This window comes from Capsicum annuum, chromosome 2 (assembly GCF_002878395.1).
Source record: "Capsicum annuum cultivar UCD-10X-F1 chromosome 2, UCD10Xv1.1, whole genome shotgun sequence".
In the NCBI taxonomy this organism is placed as follows: Eukaryota; Viridiplantae; Streptophyta; class Magnoliopsida; order Solanales; family Solanaceae; genus Capsicum; species Capsicum annuum.
This window is the reverse complement of record NC_061112.1, coordinates 88,919,211-88,938,061: the sequence shown is the minus strand read 5'-3', so window position 1 is coordinate 88,938,061 and position 18,851 is coordinate 88,919,211.

Here is an 18,851-nt window from a genome sequence, read left to right as displayed (position 1 = left end):
GGATCATTCATCCTTGAATGAGACTAGTTAAGTTGAGGAAAACTGATGGACTAAGCTTACACACTGAATGTGCATGTTTGATGCATGGAATGCATGACTGAACTAATTTGCAAAAGCATGACTGACATGAACATGATGTATAACTGAAACTGAGCATGATAGAAAAACATCTTAAGAAGATTGGTACCTTTTACTGAATCTGGATTTGCGGAGAAAAGATGAGGGTACTTGGTCTGCATATCTGCCTCTGCTTCCCAAGTGGCTCCCTTAACTAACTAATTTCGCCAAAGAACTTTGACTAGTGGAACTTCTTTGTTCCTTAGTCTACGAACTTGATGATCAAGAATTTCGACAGGAACTTCCTCATTGGAAAGGCTGTTCTAAACATCTATGTTTTCTAAGGGAATAACTATAGCTGGATCACTAATACACTTCTTCAATAATGAGACATGGAACACTGGTGTACTAAATCTAGATTAGAGGGAAACTAGAGTTCATAAGCTACCTTTCCAAAATGATTGATAATTTTGAAAGAATCGACATATTAGAGACTGGGTTTTCTTTTCTTATCGAACCTCTTTACCCCCTTAATGGGAGATATTGTCAAGTACATAAAATCACTGACCTTAAACTCGAGATCCTTTCTCCTCACATCTGCATACAATTTTGGTCGGATCTGGGCTGATCTAAGACTTTCTTTGATCAACTAAACCTTCTCTAAGGCATTAAATACCAAGTCAGGCCCTACTACTGTGGCCTCACCCACTTCAAACCAACCAATCAGAGATCTACATCTCATACCATAGAGAGCTTTAAACGGAGCCATCTGAATACTGGAATGATAGCTATTATTGTATGCTAATTTAATCAAAGGCAAGTGGTCATCCCAAATACCTTTGAAATCAACTACGCTTGCTCTCAGCATATCTTCAAGAGTCTGGATGGTCCTTTATGCTTGACCATCTATCTGAGGGGAGAAGGCGGTATTGTGGTGGACTTAGGTACCAAGACCCTTTTATATTACCTTCCAAAGGTGAGAGGTAAATTGGGTACCTCTATCTGAGATGATAGATAAGGGACCACCGTGTAACCTAACAAAGTCTTTGAGATAGAGTTTGGCATAGTCCTCAGCTGAATAAAAAGTATGGACTGGTAAGAAATGAGCCAATTTAGTAATCCTGTCTATGATAACCCAAATAGAATCATGATGATAACGGGTACAATATAAACCTATCACAAAATCTATGTTCACTTCCTCCCTCTTCCAAGTGGGAATACTAAACTCCTGCATGGATCTACTAAGTTTCTGGTGCTTAATCTTAACTTACTAATATGTAGAGCACTTAGCTACTAACACTATATTATCTCTCTTTATCTCACTCCACCAATAGATCTCCCATAAATTATGGTACATATTAGTGGCCCCTGGATGAACAAAGTAATGCGCACTATGCGCTTCTTCAAGAATTCCTTGCCTCAAGTCATCTACACCAGGCACATATAATTGACCCTGACAACGCAGTACACCATCTCCCTCTTGGGATAAAACCTCCACTTTCTAATCTCTGACAGATTCTTTCAACTTAACTAGACTAGGATCTCTATTCTGCTTTTCCTTTACCTCAGAAACTAGAGATGATTCGACACTACTCTGCACCCACACACTACTCTCTGCTGAATCGACTAAGCAGACATATAGTCGAGCATGCTGATGGACTTCCTGAGCTAAAATCTTCTTACCATCCTCAACATGAGCAACACTACCCATAGATAATCTACTGAGAGCATCAGCTACTACATTGGCCTTGCTCGAATGATACAAAACACTCATGTCATAATTTTTCAATAACTTTAACCAGCTTCTCTTACACAAATTTAAGTCTTTCTAAGAGAACACATACTACAGGATTTTGTGATCTGTGAACACATCTACATGTACCCCATACAAGAAATACCTCCAAATCTTTAAGGCAAATTCTATAGCTGCTAGCTCAAGATTATAAGTCAGATAATTCTTCTCATAGGGCTTAAGCTGTCTAAAGGCATAGGCTATAACCTTACTTCTCTGTATGAGGACACAACCCAAACCTACTCTAGATACATCACAGTATATAACAAACCCAACTAAACTATCTGGCAAGGTAAGAACTGAGATAAGTTGAGTCAAGTTTTCAACTCCTGAAAACTCTTCTCACAGGAATCTGACCACTGAAACTTAACTTTCTTCTGCATTAATATGGACATGGGGGATACAATAGAAGAAAATCCTTCAACAAACCAGCAGTAATAGCCATCCAAACCCAAGAAAATCCTGATGTCTGATAGAGAAATCGGTCTGGTCCAATTTCTCACTATCTTGATCTTTTGAGAATCAACCATAATGCCATCACCAGAAATAATATGGCCAAGGAAAGCTACTGATCTTAGCTAGAATTCATACTTACTAAATTTAGCGAACAATTGGTGAGCTCTAAGAGTTTGTAACACTATTCTAAGATGGTTTGCATAATTATTTTTGCTACGGGAGTAAACAACGAAGACATCAATGAAGACTATGACGAACATATCCAAGTACTACTTGAACACTCAATTCATCAAGTCCATGAAAGCTACTGGGGCATTCGTAAGACCAAAGGTCATAACTAGAAATTCAAAATGACCATACTGGGTTCGGAAAGCTATTTTTGGAATGCCACATTCTTTGACCCTGAGTTGATGATAGCCTGATCTGAGGTCTATCTTTGAAAAGTAGCTGGCACCCTGAAGTTGGTCAAACAAATCATCAATTTTGGAAAGTGGATATTTGTTATTGACTGTGACTTTGTTCAACTGATGGTAGTCTATGTATATCCTGAGAGAACAATCTTTGTTACGCATGAATAGAACAGGTGCACCCCATAGAGAGACACTGGGTCTGATGAATCCCTTATCTAGGAGATCTTTTAACTGTTCTTTTAACTCCTCAAGTTCTACTGGAGCCATTTTGTATGGTGGAATAGATATGGGTTAAGTGTTTGGGAGAAGGTCTATTCCGAACTTGATTTCCCTTTTGGGAGAAACTCCCGATAGATCTTCAGGGAACACATATGGAAATTCACTGACAAATGGGACTGACTCAAGAGTAGGAGTTTCTGAATTCGAGTCTTTGACACAAATAAGATGGTAAATACACCCCTTCGATATCATCTTTCTTGCTCTAAAGTATGAAATCAACTAACCTCTAAGAGTTGTGGTACTACCCTTCTATTAAAGGATTGACTCATTTGAGAACTAAAAATGGACTACTCTATTTCTACAATCGATTGAGGCATAGCATGAGTGGATCCAATCCATGCCGAGAATGACATCAAAATCTGTCATCATAAACTCCACGAGATCAACTGAGGTAACTTTCTGAGATATTGTGATCAGACAATTCCTATATACCTGTCTGGCTATAATGGAAACACCTACTAGGGTAGACACTGAAAAAGGTCTCTACTAGAGTTTCGATACTGACTCCAAAATTGATGGCTATATATGGAGTTACAAAAGAAATAAAAGCTCCAGGGTCTAGTAAAGCATAAACATGTAAGTGAAAGATCTGCGACGTACCAGTAACTAGACCGAACCCTAATACAGGGCTACCTACGTATATTGTTAGGACAAGAATTAGGTCAAAATGTAGTTCAAATCTTTTTATAAGTTTGTACATGATTTGATCTATTTCTAGAACAGGAAGTTTCCTAAATGGTTAAGAGTAGGACTAAATTGCAAAAAGGCACACTAACATAAATACATCAATTCTAAAACTAAAAAATTCAAAGAAGGTTCGGAGAAGTGCAGCACGTCCCTCGTGTGTTCAGTGTGTGAATTGTGTACGGCCAAAAACTCGATAAAATTGCGATTATTATTGAATAAGGTATCACAGTTTTTACAACGTACAGATAAAGTATCTTAGACAAGTATGAATAAAAAAATTGATAAATAGCAACACTAATTTATGCAAAAAATGTAAAGAATTTATGAGCAAATAAACATAATTTGCAGTGTAAAACAAGTAAATAATCAAGGAATTTAATCATATGTGAAAAAGTAAAAATACCTCCCTCGATTGAAAAATTGAGTCTATTATGGTTAGAACCTATTGTTATTCCCCAGCAGAGTCTCCATTCTGTCATGCCCTATTTTCACCAAGGTCAAACAAAACATGACTTTTTGGACTCTAAAAGAATTGAAATTTATACAGAGTCGCCACCTAATTTTTAAAGAGAAATTAGGAAACCTATTTATTTGTTAATACGTACAACAAATATTTTTGTCTACAAAAACCTATTGAAACTCGAGGTAAGGATTCAAATTATTCCGAAGGAAAGGGGTTAGGCACCCTTAAGGATCCACAAATGTGGTACCCGTCTAGACTAAACTTATCAATGAGGGAAGAGGTATAAATATTTAACATAATATAAAAGTGTATGTGTATTAAGTATAAAATAATTCTTTTAAAAAAATATAAATACTTAAAACTATGTAAAAGTATATGTATATTAAGTGTATAAATAAAATCTATTGTTATAAAAACATGTAAGATATGTATAAAAATGTATAAATTACATGTGAAAAGGAAAGTATTTTATGTTGTATAAAAAGAAATGTATTTTGATGTGCCGTGAAAAGAAAAAGTATTTACAGGTAATATTTTTATTCCATTAAAGTTACGGAGAAAAGTAAAGATTTATTTGACAAGAAAAGACTACATAATATGTGAATTACTTGATTAACTCGATTTTGTGTAAGTATTAACGACCTAAATTTTGCCTAAAAGCGATGAGAATAATATAAATAAAGAATATCCCTGCCCGGCATCCAGAAAATAAAGTTTTCACTATCTTTCATCTTTATGTACAATTACAAGAAACAAAATTACAAATGTTTAGCTCAAAACTTCCTTCCAGATATCACGGGGTGAGTTATCACGAATATGTATAAACACGTTAGTAATAAAAAAAGATAAATTAAAAGTTATATATGCGTATATGTGTAGAAATATACATAACAATGGAATCTTTTGTTAAAGTGTGAGCTCGGATTAGATTTTAGACATGCCTTGGCTATAAAGTGGTTGCTCGATTAATCGCCGTCCTAAATCATCTTTCCAAGATACGTATCATAAAACCCTTTTGTTGCCATCATATTTTAAAGATTTCGTCATCGCCCAAAAAATTTAATTTTTTTATTACGTATTTGTATACGTAATATCCGTCTTTGATTTCTGGAGGCCTCAAAAATCAATGGTAATTTTTTTATTGGCCATGTGTCTATTTTTGATATAAAACAAATAACTTGGAAAGTAAAGATCCATCTTTTGTATTGGGGTGGCCTCAAGTATTTGACAGAGAGATAATGTCATTGGCCATGTGTAGGCCTTTCATATAAAATAATAATTTTGATAAAATAAAGTCTGTCCTTTTACTGAGATGGCGTCAAATATATGACGGAGAGTTAATTTCATTGGCCATAAATTGATATGTCCATTATTAGTGTAAATGATGTGAGGGACGAAATTGTCCAAGGAAATTATACAGGAATAGTAAAAAAGTAGAATAGGGAACAATAATTCACAACTTTCCACAATAGAAGCAAAAGAGCAGCCTTTGCAAAAATAATTTCTGGCCAAATCTTGGTCAAAATCACAGTAAAGCAAATATCAACCTAAATATAATGATAAAGTAATCAATAGCATCTCCCAAGACACTATTTCAACCAACAACAAACAATATTCAGAGTAACAATATAACAAATAGACAAAGAGAAAATAAGCACAATAATTAATCGATTTAATGTACCAAAAACCTCATATTTGCTAAAAAATAAACACAGTAATCAAAAAATAAAGGAATCAATTCACCGTAAATAAAGAAAATATAAAGTAGCAGAGACCCTCGGCATTGCTTCAACAATGTTTCACCAGAGCAACGCCAAAAATGCAACAGTCGTACAGATCTTAGAAAAAGAAAAGTAACCTTTAAAATTATTAGGGATAAAGGGGACAATCCAATGGGGGTGGTTATTGGAGCTACGCTGGTTGTTACCTTCGGCGAAGCAGCAACGGACTTTGCCGAAACTCACTGGTTCATGTGGTAATACGGTGCAGGTTTGTTGGTTGACTGAAAGTCGAGGTTCATGGGTCATTGGATGGGAGCTCACCGGTGTCTTAGAGTGGTTGTTTGTGAAACTCACCGAAGCTCCAGTCCGGTGGCATTAAAGGAAAAAAAAGTGTGAGGGAGATCAGACTAGAGAGAGAAAGTGAGAGAGGGAGAGAGCCGATGTTTTCTTTTTTGAGAGAGAGAAAAATTTGTATAGTGTGTGTATATGAGTGTACTGGGAGGGGAAGCTATGGGTGTTTATTTTGTTAGAAAGAAGAATAAAAAATGGTCTTCCACCCTTGCCTATTTATAATAAAATTGGGTCATCCTTACTATCAAATGGATAAAGGGGTGTCCCCTCTTTTTATAATAGCACATTCTTTAGTCCTTAGAATATTGACCAAAGGATATTCATCCTTTTGATCAATGGATAGAGTTATTGTCCAAAGGGTAGTGTCATTGAGTTGTCATTGTCAGATGTGATAAGGCATTATTGTGTGGTCATTGTCAGATGCGACAAGACATTATTGTGTGGTCGTTATCGGATGCGACAAGACATTGAATTATTATACTGTGTAAAAATAATTGATTCGAATTAGTATTTGCGGATCGTAAAAAATGTACAAAATGCAGGTATTGATTTATAATTATGAAAATGTAAAGAATGTTGAAAATATTAAAAAATATAATTTAATTTTTAAAAATGTTATAAAAATATGATGTCATGTCGTGTACGTGTGCAGATGATTTTAAAATGTTGAAAACGACAATGAATTGATAGAAATCCTAATATAAGGAGGATTATTAATAAATTATGAAAAGTAAAGATACAACAACAAATTGACAAAAATTCTAAAGTAAGGGTGATTATTAATAATTTGTCAATAATTATAAAAAAGATGTGAAAATTATATTTTGTGCTCTTTAACGGACAGGGAGCCTGAAGACATTAATTTTAAGCACGGGGAGCAAAAATTGGGTGTCAACAAATACTGCTTCCACCCCAAATTCAGGACTTCACCGGATGAATCTTCCTTCCTTCACGTGATCTAAGTCTGAAGAGGATCTACAGGAATTCTTAGATATAGTTCAAAAGGTAATGGATGCAATGGGGGTGACATCTAGTCAGAGTGCTGAGTTGGCTACTTATCAGTTACAGGATGTAGCCCATACATAGTTTAAGTAGTGGAAAGTTGATAGGGGTGTTAATGTAGGGCCTGTAGAATGAGAAGAGTTTGCCACAACTTTCTTAGACAAATTCTTCCCATTGGAGTTGAGGGAGGCCAAGGTGTTAGAATTTATTAACTTGAGGCAGGGAAGCATGAGTATGAAAGAGTATTCCCTCAAGTTTACTCAATTAGCTAGATATTCTCCTCATGTGGTAACTGACAGTAGGTCCAAGATGAATAAGTTTGTGTTCAGCGTATCTGATAGTGTGGTCAAGGAGTTTAGGATCACAGTGCTAATTATGGAAATAGATTTGTCTAGATTGATGGTCCATGCTTAGCAAATTGAGGAGCAGAAGATTAAGGAGAGAGAGAGAGGGAACAAAAGAGCTAGGACGAGTAGTTTTAATTTCAGCCAACCTAGGTAAGAAGGTGGTAACCGTCCTCAGTTTCATTAGAAATTTTCAGTGCCATCTCTATTGTCAGCTAGTGGCCCAATACCTAAATTCAGAAATGATAATCGGGATAGGGCAGCAGGCTCAAAGTCCTAGGGCAGTGTTAACAGTGTCCGTATGAATCCTCTACGTTAGAAATATGGCAGAAATCATTAAGGAAAGTGTAGAGTGGGTAGTGATATATGTTTCGGGTGTGGAAAGCTAGACCATAGAATTTGGGAGTATTGGGTAGTTGCTTAGAAAGGTAGGGATTTGCACCAACTAGGCCTATCCCATCAGTCGTCAGATCCAGCCGGTCGCCTGACCCAGCAGGTGCCTCTTCCAGTGCTACCAGTGGTCAGCGTCCAAATAGATTTTATACTATTCATTCCCGCCAAGATCAGGAAAATACTCCTAATGTAGTTACTAGTACATTACAGGTCTTTCACTTACATGTTTATGCTTTACTAGACCTTGGAGCTTCTCTTTCTTTTGTAATTCCATATATAGCCGACAATTTTGAAGTCAGTCTCAAAACTCTAGCAGAGTCCTTTTCAGTGTCTACCCCAGTAGGTGTTTCCATTGTAGCCAGGCAGGTATATAGGAACTGTCTGATTCATAATATCTTATAAAGTTACCTCAGTTGATCTCGTGGAGTTAGAGATGACTGATTTTGACATCATGCTCGACATGGATTGGCTCCACTCATGCAAGTCCTCAGTTGATTGTAGAAATAGAATAGTTCATTTATGGAGGGGTAGTACTACAGCTCTTAGGGGTCAGTTGATTTCATACCTTAGAGAGAGAAAAATGATATCCAAGGAATGTGTCTATCACCTTGTGCAAGTCAAAGTCTCTGGCTCAGAAACTCCAACTCTTGAGTCAGTTCTAGTAGTAAATAAATTCTCAGATGTATTTCCTAAAGATCTTTTCAGAGTTTCGCCCAAAATAGAAATAGACTTCAGAATAAACCTTCTTCTAGACACTCATCCTATATCTATTCTGCCCTACAGAATGGCTCCAGCTAAACTCAAATAATTGAAAGAAAAGTTGAAGGATCTCCTAGATAAGGGATTTATCAGATCCAATGTCTCCCCGTGGGGCGCACCAGTTTTATTCGTGCGTAAGAAAGATGGTTCTCTCAGAATGTGTATTGACTACCGTCAGTTGAACAAAGTCACTGCCAAGAATAAATAACCACTTCCTAGAATCAATGACTTGTTTGACCAACTTTAGGGTGATAGTTACTTTTCTAAGATAGAACTTAGATAAGGCTATCATCAGCTCGGGGTAAGGGAATGTGATATTCCAAAAATAGCTTTTCAAACTAGGTATGGTCACTTTGAATTTTTTGTCATGTCCTTTGGTCTTACGAATTCCCCAGTAGGCTTCATGTCCTTGATGATCCGAGTGTTCAAGTAGTACTTGGATATATTCATCATAGTCTTCATTAATGACATTCTTGTTTACTCTCGTAGCAAAAATGATCATGCAGACCATCTTAGAATAGTACTTCAGACTCTTAAAGCCCATCAGTTTTTCTCTATATTTAGTAAGTGTGAATTCTTGCTAAGCTCGGTAGCTTTCCTTGGCCATATTATTTTTGGTGAAGGCATTAGAGTTGATCTTCAAAAGATCAAGGCGGTGAGAAATTGTCCAAGACCCATCTCTCCATCAGATGTCAGATGTTTCTTAGGTTTAGATGGCTATTACCGTTGGTTTGTTAAAGGGTTTTCTTCTATTGCATCCCTCATGTCCAAATTGACTCAGAAGAAATTCAAGTTTTAGTGGTCAGATTCCTGCGAGAAAAGTTTTCGGGAGGTGAAGACTTGACTGACTTCATCCCCAATTCTTTCCTTACCAGATGGTTCAGATGGGTTTATTCTGTACTGTGATTCATCCAGAGTAGGTTTAGGTTGTTTTCTCATGTAGAGAGGTAAGGTCATAGCCTATGCCTCTAGGTAGTTTAAACCTAATGAGAAGAATTACCCTACTCATGATCTTAAGATAGGAGTTGTAGTGTTTTCCTTATAGATTTGGAGGCATTACTTGTATGGGGTGCATGTTGATGTGTTCACAGATCACAAAAGCCTTCAGTATGTGTTCTCTCAGAAAGATTTGAATTTGCATCAGAGAATATGGTTAGAGTTATTGAAAGATTATAACATGAGTGTTCTATATCATTCGGGCAAGATGTAGTGGCTTATACTCTCATTAGGTTTTCTATAGGTAGTGTTGCTCATGTTGAGGACAGTAAGAAGAAGTTATCTCAGAAAGTTTATCAGTTTTCCTGACTAGGTGTCCGCTTAGTCGATTCAACAGAAAGTAGTGTATGGGTACAAAGTAGCTCAGAATCATCTTTAGTTTTTGAAGTAAAGGAAAAAAAGGATAGAGATCCCAGACTATTTAAGTTAAAGGAACTAGTCAGAGATCAGAAAGTGAAGGTTTTCTCCCAAGAGGGAGATGGTGTGTTGTGTTGTCTGGATCAACTATGTGTGCCTAGTTTAGATGACTTAAGGCAGCGAATTCTTAGAGAAGCGCATGGTGCACGCTACTCTATTCATCCAGGGGACACTAAGATGTACCACAATTTGTGGGAGATCTATTGGTGAAGTGGAATAAAGAGGGATATTGCAGAGTTTGTAGCTAAGCGCTCTATATGCCAGCAGGTTAAGATTAAGCACCAGAAGCCTAGTGGGTCCATGCAGGAGTTTAGTATTCCCACATGGAAGTGGGAGGAAGTGAACATGGATTTTGTTATGGGTCTATCTCCTACTCGTCATCAATATGATTCTATTTTAGTCATCGTAGACAAGATGACTAAATCCATCCATTTCTTGCCAGTCCATACCTCTTATTCATCTAAGGACTATGCCAGACTCTATCTCAGAGAGTTGGTTAGGTTGTACAATGTTCCCTTATCTATTATCTCAGATAAAGGTACTCAGTTTACCTCTTATTTCTGGAAATCATTCCAAAAGGGTCTTGGTACCCAAGTTTATCTTAGTACAACCTTTCACCCCCAGAAAGACGGTCAAGCAGAAAGGACCATTCAGACTCTTGAGGATATGCTGAGAGCATGCGTTGTTGATTTTAAAGGTAGTTGATATTACCACTTGCCTTTGATTGAGTTCGCATATAATAACAACTATCATTCCAGTATTCAAATGGCTCCATTTGAAGCTCTTTATAGGAGGATATGTAGATCTCCGATTGGTTGGTTTGAAGTAGGTAAGGCTACAGTAGTAGGGCCTGACTTGGTGTTTGATGCCTTAAAGAAGGTTCAGTTAATCAGACTAAAGCTTAGGGATGTCCAAATCCGACAAAAATTGTATACCGATGTAAGGAGAAAAGATCTAGAGTTTTAGGACAGTGATTTTGTTTACCTAAGGATCTCTCCCATGAAAGGAGTAAAGATGTTAGGAAAGAAAAGGAAACTCAATCCCCGATATGTAGCTCCCTTCAAAATTCTCAGTTATTTTGGAAAGGTATCTTACGAGCTTGAGTTTCCTTCAGATCTAGCTTCAGTATACCCAGTGTTCTTTGTCTCATTGTTGAAGAAGTGTATTGGTTATCCAGTTGTAGTTGTTCCCTTAGAAAGCGTAGATGTTCAGAACAGTCGTTCCTATGATAAGTTCCATTCAAAATTCTTGATCATCAAGTTCATAGACTAAGAAACAAAGAAGTTCCACTAGTCCAAGTTGTTTCATGGAACCAGTCCATTGAGGGAGCCACTTGGGAAGTAGAAGCAGATATGCAGACCAAGTACCCTCATCTTTTCTCCGCGAATTCAGATTCAATTTAAGGTAATAATCTTCTTAAGATTCCTCTCTATCATGCTCAATTTCAATTGCACATCATGATCATGTCAGTTATGCATTCATGAATCAGTTTAGTCATGCATTACATGCATCAAATATGCATGTTCAGTGTGTAAGCTCAGTCCATCGGTTTTCCTCAACGTAACGAGTCTCATTTGAGGACTATAGATCCCAAGGGGGAGATATTGTAATGCCTTACATTTTCCTAGAATAATTTAAGTCCTAATATATTAATATATATATATATATATAATTTTGAAATACTCATTATTTTTTAGTTTAGAGCCTGTCGTTGCTTAGGAAATTGAATTAACTTTCCAACAATATAAAATTTGCCCAAATCCGATAATCAGGTAAGAAGTTATGGTGATTTAAAGTTTCAGTCATTAAACACCATCATTTTGACCCTTAGCACATCGCAGAGCCAGTCTATATAACAATTGGCAATTTTCAGTGTAGCTCCGCAATCCTGGCACTTCCTGCCAAGGGCCAAATTGCCATTTGTCATTTTTCAGTATTACAATGCGATTTAATCACGTCGTAGAGAATTTCCAAGTCCCAACCAGTGAAGGACCACGATTTCCCTGCATCACTCCATCGTTCAGTTTCCTAGTTGTTAGATTCCAGTGATACAGCGGGATAGTGCCAGGTGCCAAATTTGGAAAATTTTAACAAAAAATTAAAATTTTGCCCAGGGTTAAAACAATCCTTTTCCATTATTCTAATCCGCCCAGGTGTGATATTTAAGCCCTAAAAATATTTTTAAATCATTGTTTAATAGTTTTTCCCCCAAATTAAAGAGCATCTTCTCCCAATCACGAAAACCCTAACTTTAGGAAATTTCAACAATCCTCAAGAGTCCACCAAGAACTTCAAGAAATTCATCAATTATGGTATGTTAGATGTTCATCCATGGGTTCCTTTCACCCATGGAGTCCAAGTACCCACTTTAATTTAAAAAATTATCATCTTTTCAAGATTCATGAAATTAAATTGTGATTTTAAACAATAAGTCTCCATGAAATTCCATGAATATTGATTTTTATACCATGTTTCAATGAAATTATTATTGTTATTCAATTCTCCATTCTTTAGTGTTGTCATTCATTTAATTAAACCATGATTTAGTGTTGTTAGGTTGAATTCATGCTATTTCTATAAGTTCCATAACATTTCTATGATTTGATTAAACCATGAACTACAAGTGTTTGATAAAATGCCTACAAGAGTGGTTGATTTAATAAAAGGCTTCATGTTTTGTTCTCCAAGTTTTGGTGTCATTTTACTATTATTGTTTTGAGTCCTGGGGAAATCGAATACCCGAAAACCATAGCTGCTTATTTAGTCTAGTATCTGTACATTACAGAATAGTCTTCTGAACATGTTATGAGCATTATCAGAATAGTCAGATATCATAATTAGTTTGGCTCAGAATAGTCTAGTATTTTAGTGTCTTTCCGTTGGGAGTTGGATTTTACACCGACCGATTATAAGGATGGCAGCTTCCCAATCAGATAGGCAGAGTAGCTAGTAGCAGTCCCTTAACTCCAGAACTATGTATCCAGCATAAGATATGAGAAGTCACCCATTAGTTTAGGCTTGACTATCTCGCAGGGGTCACTCGTCAGTTCTGTCTTGACTCCCTTAGTCTACCGGATAGTATATCAGTATAGCAGATCCACACAGCCAGTATTAGTACCCGTGGCATGGTATTAATATCTTTCCAACTGGGGTTACAGGTTAGACCCCGATTAGCTCAGATTGGGGCATATCGGTTAGATGATAGCTGCCACAGTCTCAATTACAGTCTCACTCCAATAATCAGACCAGTAATTCAGTCTGAGCGTTGTTTGACCAAGGCATACAAATATCATTTATTTCAGTATTTCAGTTCACAAATTTTATTCAGTTTATGTTATATGATTGGTCATGCATCCTTAGTATGTTCAGTATTTATAGACTTTTATCCATACACAGTATTTACAAATTTTACATACTTCTAGCATCTACAAATTCCATGCACTCTATTTAGTACATTCGTGCCTTATATGTATACTCAAATAATTATCATTCCTGTTTATGAAACCATCGACCTCGTTTAGCATACCAGTATATTCAAAGTACTGATACCATACCTTTCTTTTGCGCTATGATGTATTATATCATAGGTGCTGACGCCCAGTTCTCGAATTGCGCAATGACTTCTCAGAATCTCAGTAGTAGTAGTGGTGAGTCCTCATATTTTGAGGATGAATTATTTCATTTTTATGCTTCTCAGTCTTGTAGTTAGTTGGAATTAGTTGGGGGCCTATCCCATTAACTCATATTCAGTCAGTTTAGAGGTTTTCAGATATGTCAAGTATTATTCAGTTTATCAGTACTTTATCAGATTCAGACAATTATTTCTCCAGATTCATATTCCATTGTTGATTAATTTATTAAAACCTTGTGGCATATCAGTTATTCATCCATAACTGTGATTATGTTATTAGTGTTCACAGCAGCTACCAACTCATGGGTTAGCATATGGTCCCTCGGGACTGTAAGCACCATGTGATGCCTAGGGTGTACTCTCGAGGCGTTACAATGTGCCATGGTTTTATGACACTTTCAATGCTTAAAACTAAAAAATATGCAAGTACCTTGGTCCGTTTTGTTAGATATAATGTGTTTTTGTGTTTATTTTGTAGGAAACTAAGTTCTGGAGCTGAAAAGAAGAAAAAGAGTTGAAGTGTGTAGAAGACCCTATTTATATACCGTAAGTGGCACTTATGACCACCGTAAGTGTTGGAAGTTTCGTCTGATAGTTATGAAGGGACTACTTATAGGGTCTTGGTACAACTTATACCTCTCGTAAGTGCCATTATAGGTAGAGTTCTACAGCATGCTAGATTGTTTGATACTTACAACCTACTTAGGGGTCCATAAGTACCACTTACGGCTCATAAGTGGGTCTGTAAGTAGTCACCAATCCAATTTTTCCTATTCATTTTTGTTAGGATTCTTAGGGTTTTGACGTAATCTATAAATATCCTTTTGATATTTTTTGTATTAGTTTATGCACTCTTAACATTCACAATGCTTTACTGATTCTAATGTTAGACTTTTGATCTTTGAATTCATTGTTCTTGAGTTTTACGGTTGATTATTAATTTTAGATTTTGAGTTTTGTTCTTAAATTATTGTAAGATTATTCATATGCATTCCTTCTTGAATTCAATGGATATTCTTACAAACATAAGCGGCTAACCTACCTAACTAGGGTTGTGGGAACCATGACGGAATAACAAAGTAGAGTAAGTGAAAAGTCATTCTAGATAAATATTCTTGTATGTATTGTGATTTTTTCCAGTTTGATTGTCTTCTTAATGACGGACGACATTTAGAACCTGCCCTATATCCGATACTTACTTCAAAATAGAATTAGAGATAAGGAAAAGAAAATTACAATAGTTATTTGAGGCTACCAACCCTCATCTAATTAACTCGACACTCAAAAGGATATAGTTAATTTGAGATCTAGGATAAGGGTTAATAAGGCGACACTCTGACACAAAAGGTAAAGAGTGAAATTCACCAAAGGAGTTCACAAGACGGTTGGTGATACATATCTTATCAAATTCTACATACAAGGTATTGGGATAGTTTGGCGAAGCATGATAAATCTATGGAGTTAGGAAGTTAGGGGGAATACAGTCCTAGTATTCATCTCATATTGATTTCTACCAAAGCAATCAAGTTTTTTACTATTAATACAGTTTTCATTAAATTCCCTTATTTACTTTTTTGCATTTTTTCTGGCTACTTCAACAAGTTTTTGAGAGATATTCGACCTATTTCCTATAGGTTCGACCCAACTTTTATTGGGTTATATATTTGACAGCGGCTACATTATACTTCTTGGAGGTGTAGTTTTGGGTGACATCAAATTTTTGGTGTCGTTGCCATGGAATGCAGTTTTAGATTGAATGATTGAGTTTATTGAAGTCGTTGGTTTTTGTTTTTCTACTATTTTTGGGGATTACCCCGGTATATGAACGGTACTCAGAGTCATGATAATCCCTTTATACTACTTGAACTTGAGCTTGAAAGAAACCTACGACAGAATCGTAGGATGGTAGGACACAAGCATGGAGCTCACGATGAAACAAATCTCTTGAATCCTCAAGCTCCATTAGGTGTTCACAAAATAGCCATGCAAACCACTACTCAGCTATTGGATGGAGAGAATACGAGAAAGGATGCCACTCCCATCGTGCAGCTCAAGAAGAAAGAGGGAGACAACAAGAAGATTATTGAGCAGAACTCGACAGAGCTAGAAGAGAAAGAGATCAATCACCCTCAGATTTTCCATTTTTGCTAGCTTATTATGATCCGAAGGAAGATCTGGGGTATGCAGAGCCTGTCCAAATAAGATTTATCATTCTAAGTTTCCCCAAAGGGTGAAGTTTGATATTACAAGCTCAACGATCCAGTTGCTAAATCTGAAGTGTGTATTTTTTGGTCTACCAACTGATGACACCAATATGTACATCATGAATTTTGTTGGGATCTACACTTTGTATAATTTACCTGGGGTGAGTCAGGAAGCTTTATGATAGGTTATTCCTATTCTCTGTTACTGGTGAAATAACATTATGGTTGGGGAAACTACTTCATGAGTCTATCACTAATTGGAATGGGTTGCAAAAATAGTTTTAAGACTAATTTTCCCGCCTTTGAGAATGCTGCAGTTAAAGGATAAGATATATAATTTCAGGCAATTGTATTCTGAGTCATTGTACGAGACTTGGTTGCGATTCAAGAAAAAGTTAATGATTGTGCCTAGTCATCATATTTCAGGGAGAAATTTGCTTGAGATATTCTATAGAGCCCTGAATACTAATACTAAAGATATTATAGACACTATTACTGGAGAGGCATTCATAAGCCTTGATTGGGATTTAGATGGGGAAATCATAGATCAGGTCGCTAATACCAACCGAGGTTGGCATACTCGAGAAGTAGAAAAAAGAGCTAATACCTATGTTATTGGTGCTTTTAGTGAGTAAAGGATGATAAATGATATAATAGCTTAGGAGGTTGCACAACTAAGGGCAGAGATTGGGTTACTGATTAAGAAATTTTCCACTATGAATGGTATGAAAGTGAATGTAGTGGGCTCATGAGATAAGTCAGCTAGACATGATGAATCTGACCTCGAGGAGGAGGCAAAGTATTTATATTGAAAAATAATGGGTTTTTGAGCCAATGGACAAGGGTCCAATTGGGATTCTTGGAACTCAAGGTAAGGAAATCAAGGTCGGATATACTATAGGGATAGGTATAAGGATTGAAGTAAAGAGAGAAATAATGATAGGAGATTAAATGATGACTACAAGACGAAGAGTGGTGCTTGCATTCTGCTACGGAATAAAGATGTTGATTCTAGAATAGAAGCATTATTGTCAAAGTTGGTTAAGGGTTAGGAAAGTCAAGAGAGTTGCCTTAAGGATATTAAGCAGATATTTAAGACTATGCCAGAAGGTAGAATCGCACACTACTGCAATTATACAGCTTGAGCAGTAATTTGGTCAAATATCAGCTAAATTGAGTCAGTGTCAGCCAGTCACTCTTCCAAGCAACACTATGCAAAATTCAAAGAACGACAGTCACTATATACCTATTACTACTTAAAGTGGTAAAAACATTATTGATCCCTCTATGCCTATGGTTGATGAGCTAGGGAATGGTGTTGTTGATATTAATGATGCACCCAAAGCAGAATCTAAAATGTTAGTGACTAATGGTTAGTCATCACAAAAATTGATGAGTGTGATAAGCGAGTTGAGAAGGATAAAGGTAAGGGGAAGGAAGTCGAGCTAGCAGTGAAAACTATTACATGACCTCTCCTACCTTTTTCTCAAAAGTTAAAATTAAAGAATGAAGAAGAAAAGTACAAAAAATTTATTACTATGGTAAAGGAGTTGCGCTTGAACATCCCTTTTCTTGAAGCTCTTGAATAGATATCTAGTTATGAGAAATTTATAAAGGACTTGGTGACAAAGAAGAGAACAGTCGGTTATGAGGATATTGGGGATATAGAAAGCAGTGAGCTTAAGTTTAGGCTGAATAATTAGGAAGTAATGTTTAGGATTTGTAGAACGATGAAGCAGCCAACTGACACGGCCCAAACCAGGGCCTTGTCCTAATGGGCATCCCAAGTCCAACCAAGACAGTGGATCACCCCCAATACCCAACCCAACCATCCAAATGCATACCCTTAGTTGGATGAATTTCAAACATTTAACAAGATAGCATATGCGTACAAATCTAGAATCTGGGATAGGTCTATAACCGTGACCAATCCAAATGAGTCCAACCATCCAAACCTATCTGATAACCAAACCAAACCAAATGAAACCATAAACCAATGCATGTACCTCATACCAAATGAGTTTCATTGTAAAAATATGTATAATTCAAAACAAATGGATGGAAAAACCAACAATACTGCCCAAGGAAGTCAGCCCTAATACTAATGACAATACTCAGGCTGACACCAATACCGACACTTCCTATACCAACCCATAGTAGTTCCACAATAGACTCTAACCAAAGGAAAAATAATATCCGGCTAGGACATGTCCCCAACCATAGCAAAAACCAATATACAAAAGATGACCAAAGTATGTAAAGACACCCATAAATCAAATAGAGCCATCCAAAATATGGAGCGAGTTCCGGTTGCTTCATCTTCTTCTCTTGCACCAAAGGGTGCTACTTATGTGTCAGTTTTTTCTTGTGGTATTGGTTCAGGTCGGACTAGGTTATATGCTCTTGCTACTCGGTAGGAATCTGAGGCATCACCTGATATTATGACTTGTACATTACAACTTTTTTTTTATGATGTTTATTATTTACTTGATCTGGGTCCACTCCTTATTTTGTGACCCCATATGTGGCTATGAATTTTGGCTTTGATCCCAAGGTTATTTTGGATCTTTTTTCTATTTTTACCCTGGTCAGTGACTTTATTATTGTAAAAAGGGTTTATAGGGGGTGTGTGGTATCTATTGTGTAATACCCCAGGAAATTTTTCGTTGAAATGTTGTGCGTAAATATGTTGGGTTCTATCTTCTAGAATGAATTATAAATTTCTCATGCAAAATGCCTTAGATCATGACCCACCATTGCGTAGAATATCGAATAAGATTTCCAATGATATGTGGATCATCCAAAATGGACACCCGAGAGACGAGTTATGAACATTCCCTTCGAATCGTGAATAGTAGTGAACAGTAAAATGTGCAGGAAAAAGTACTG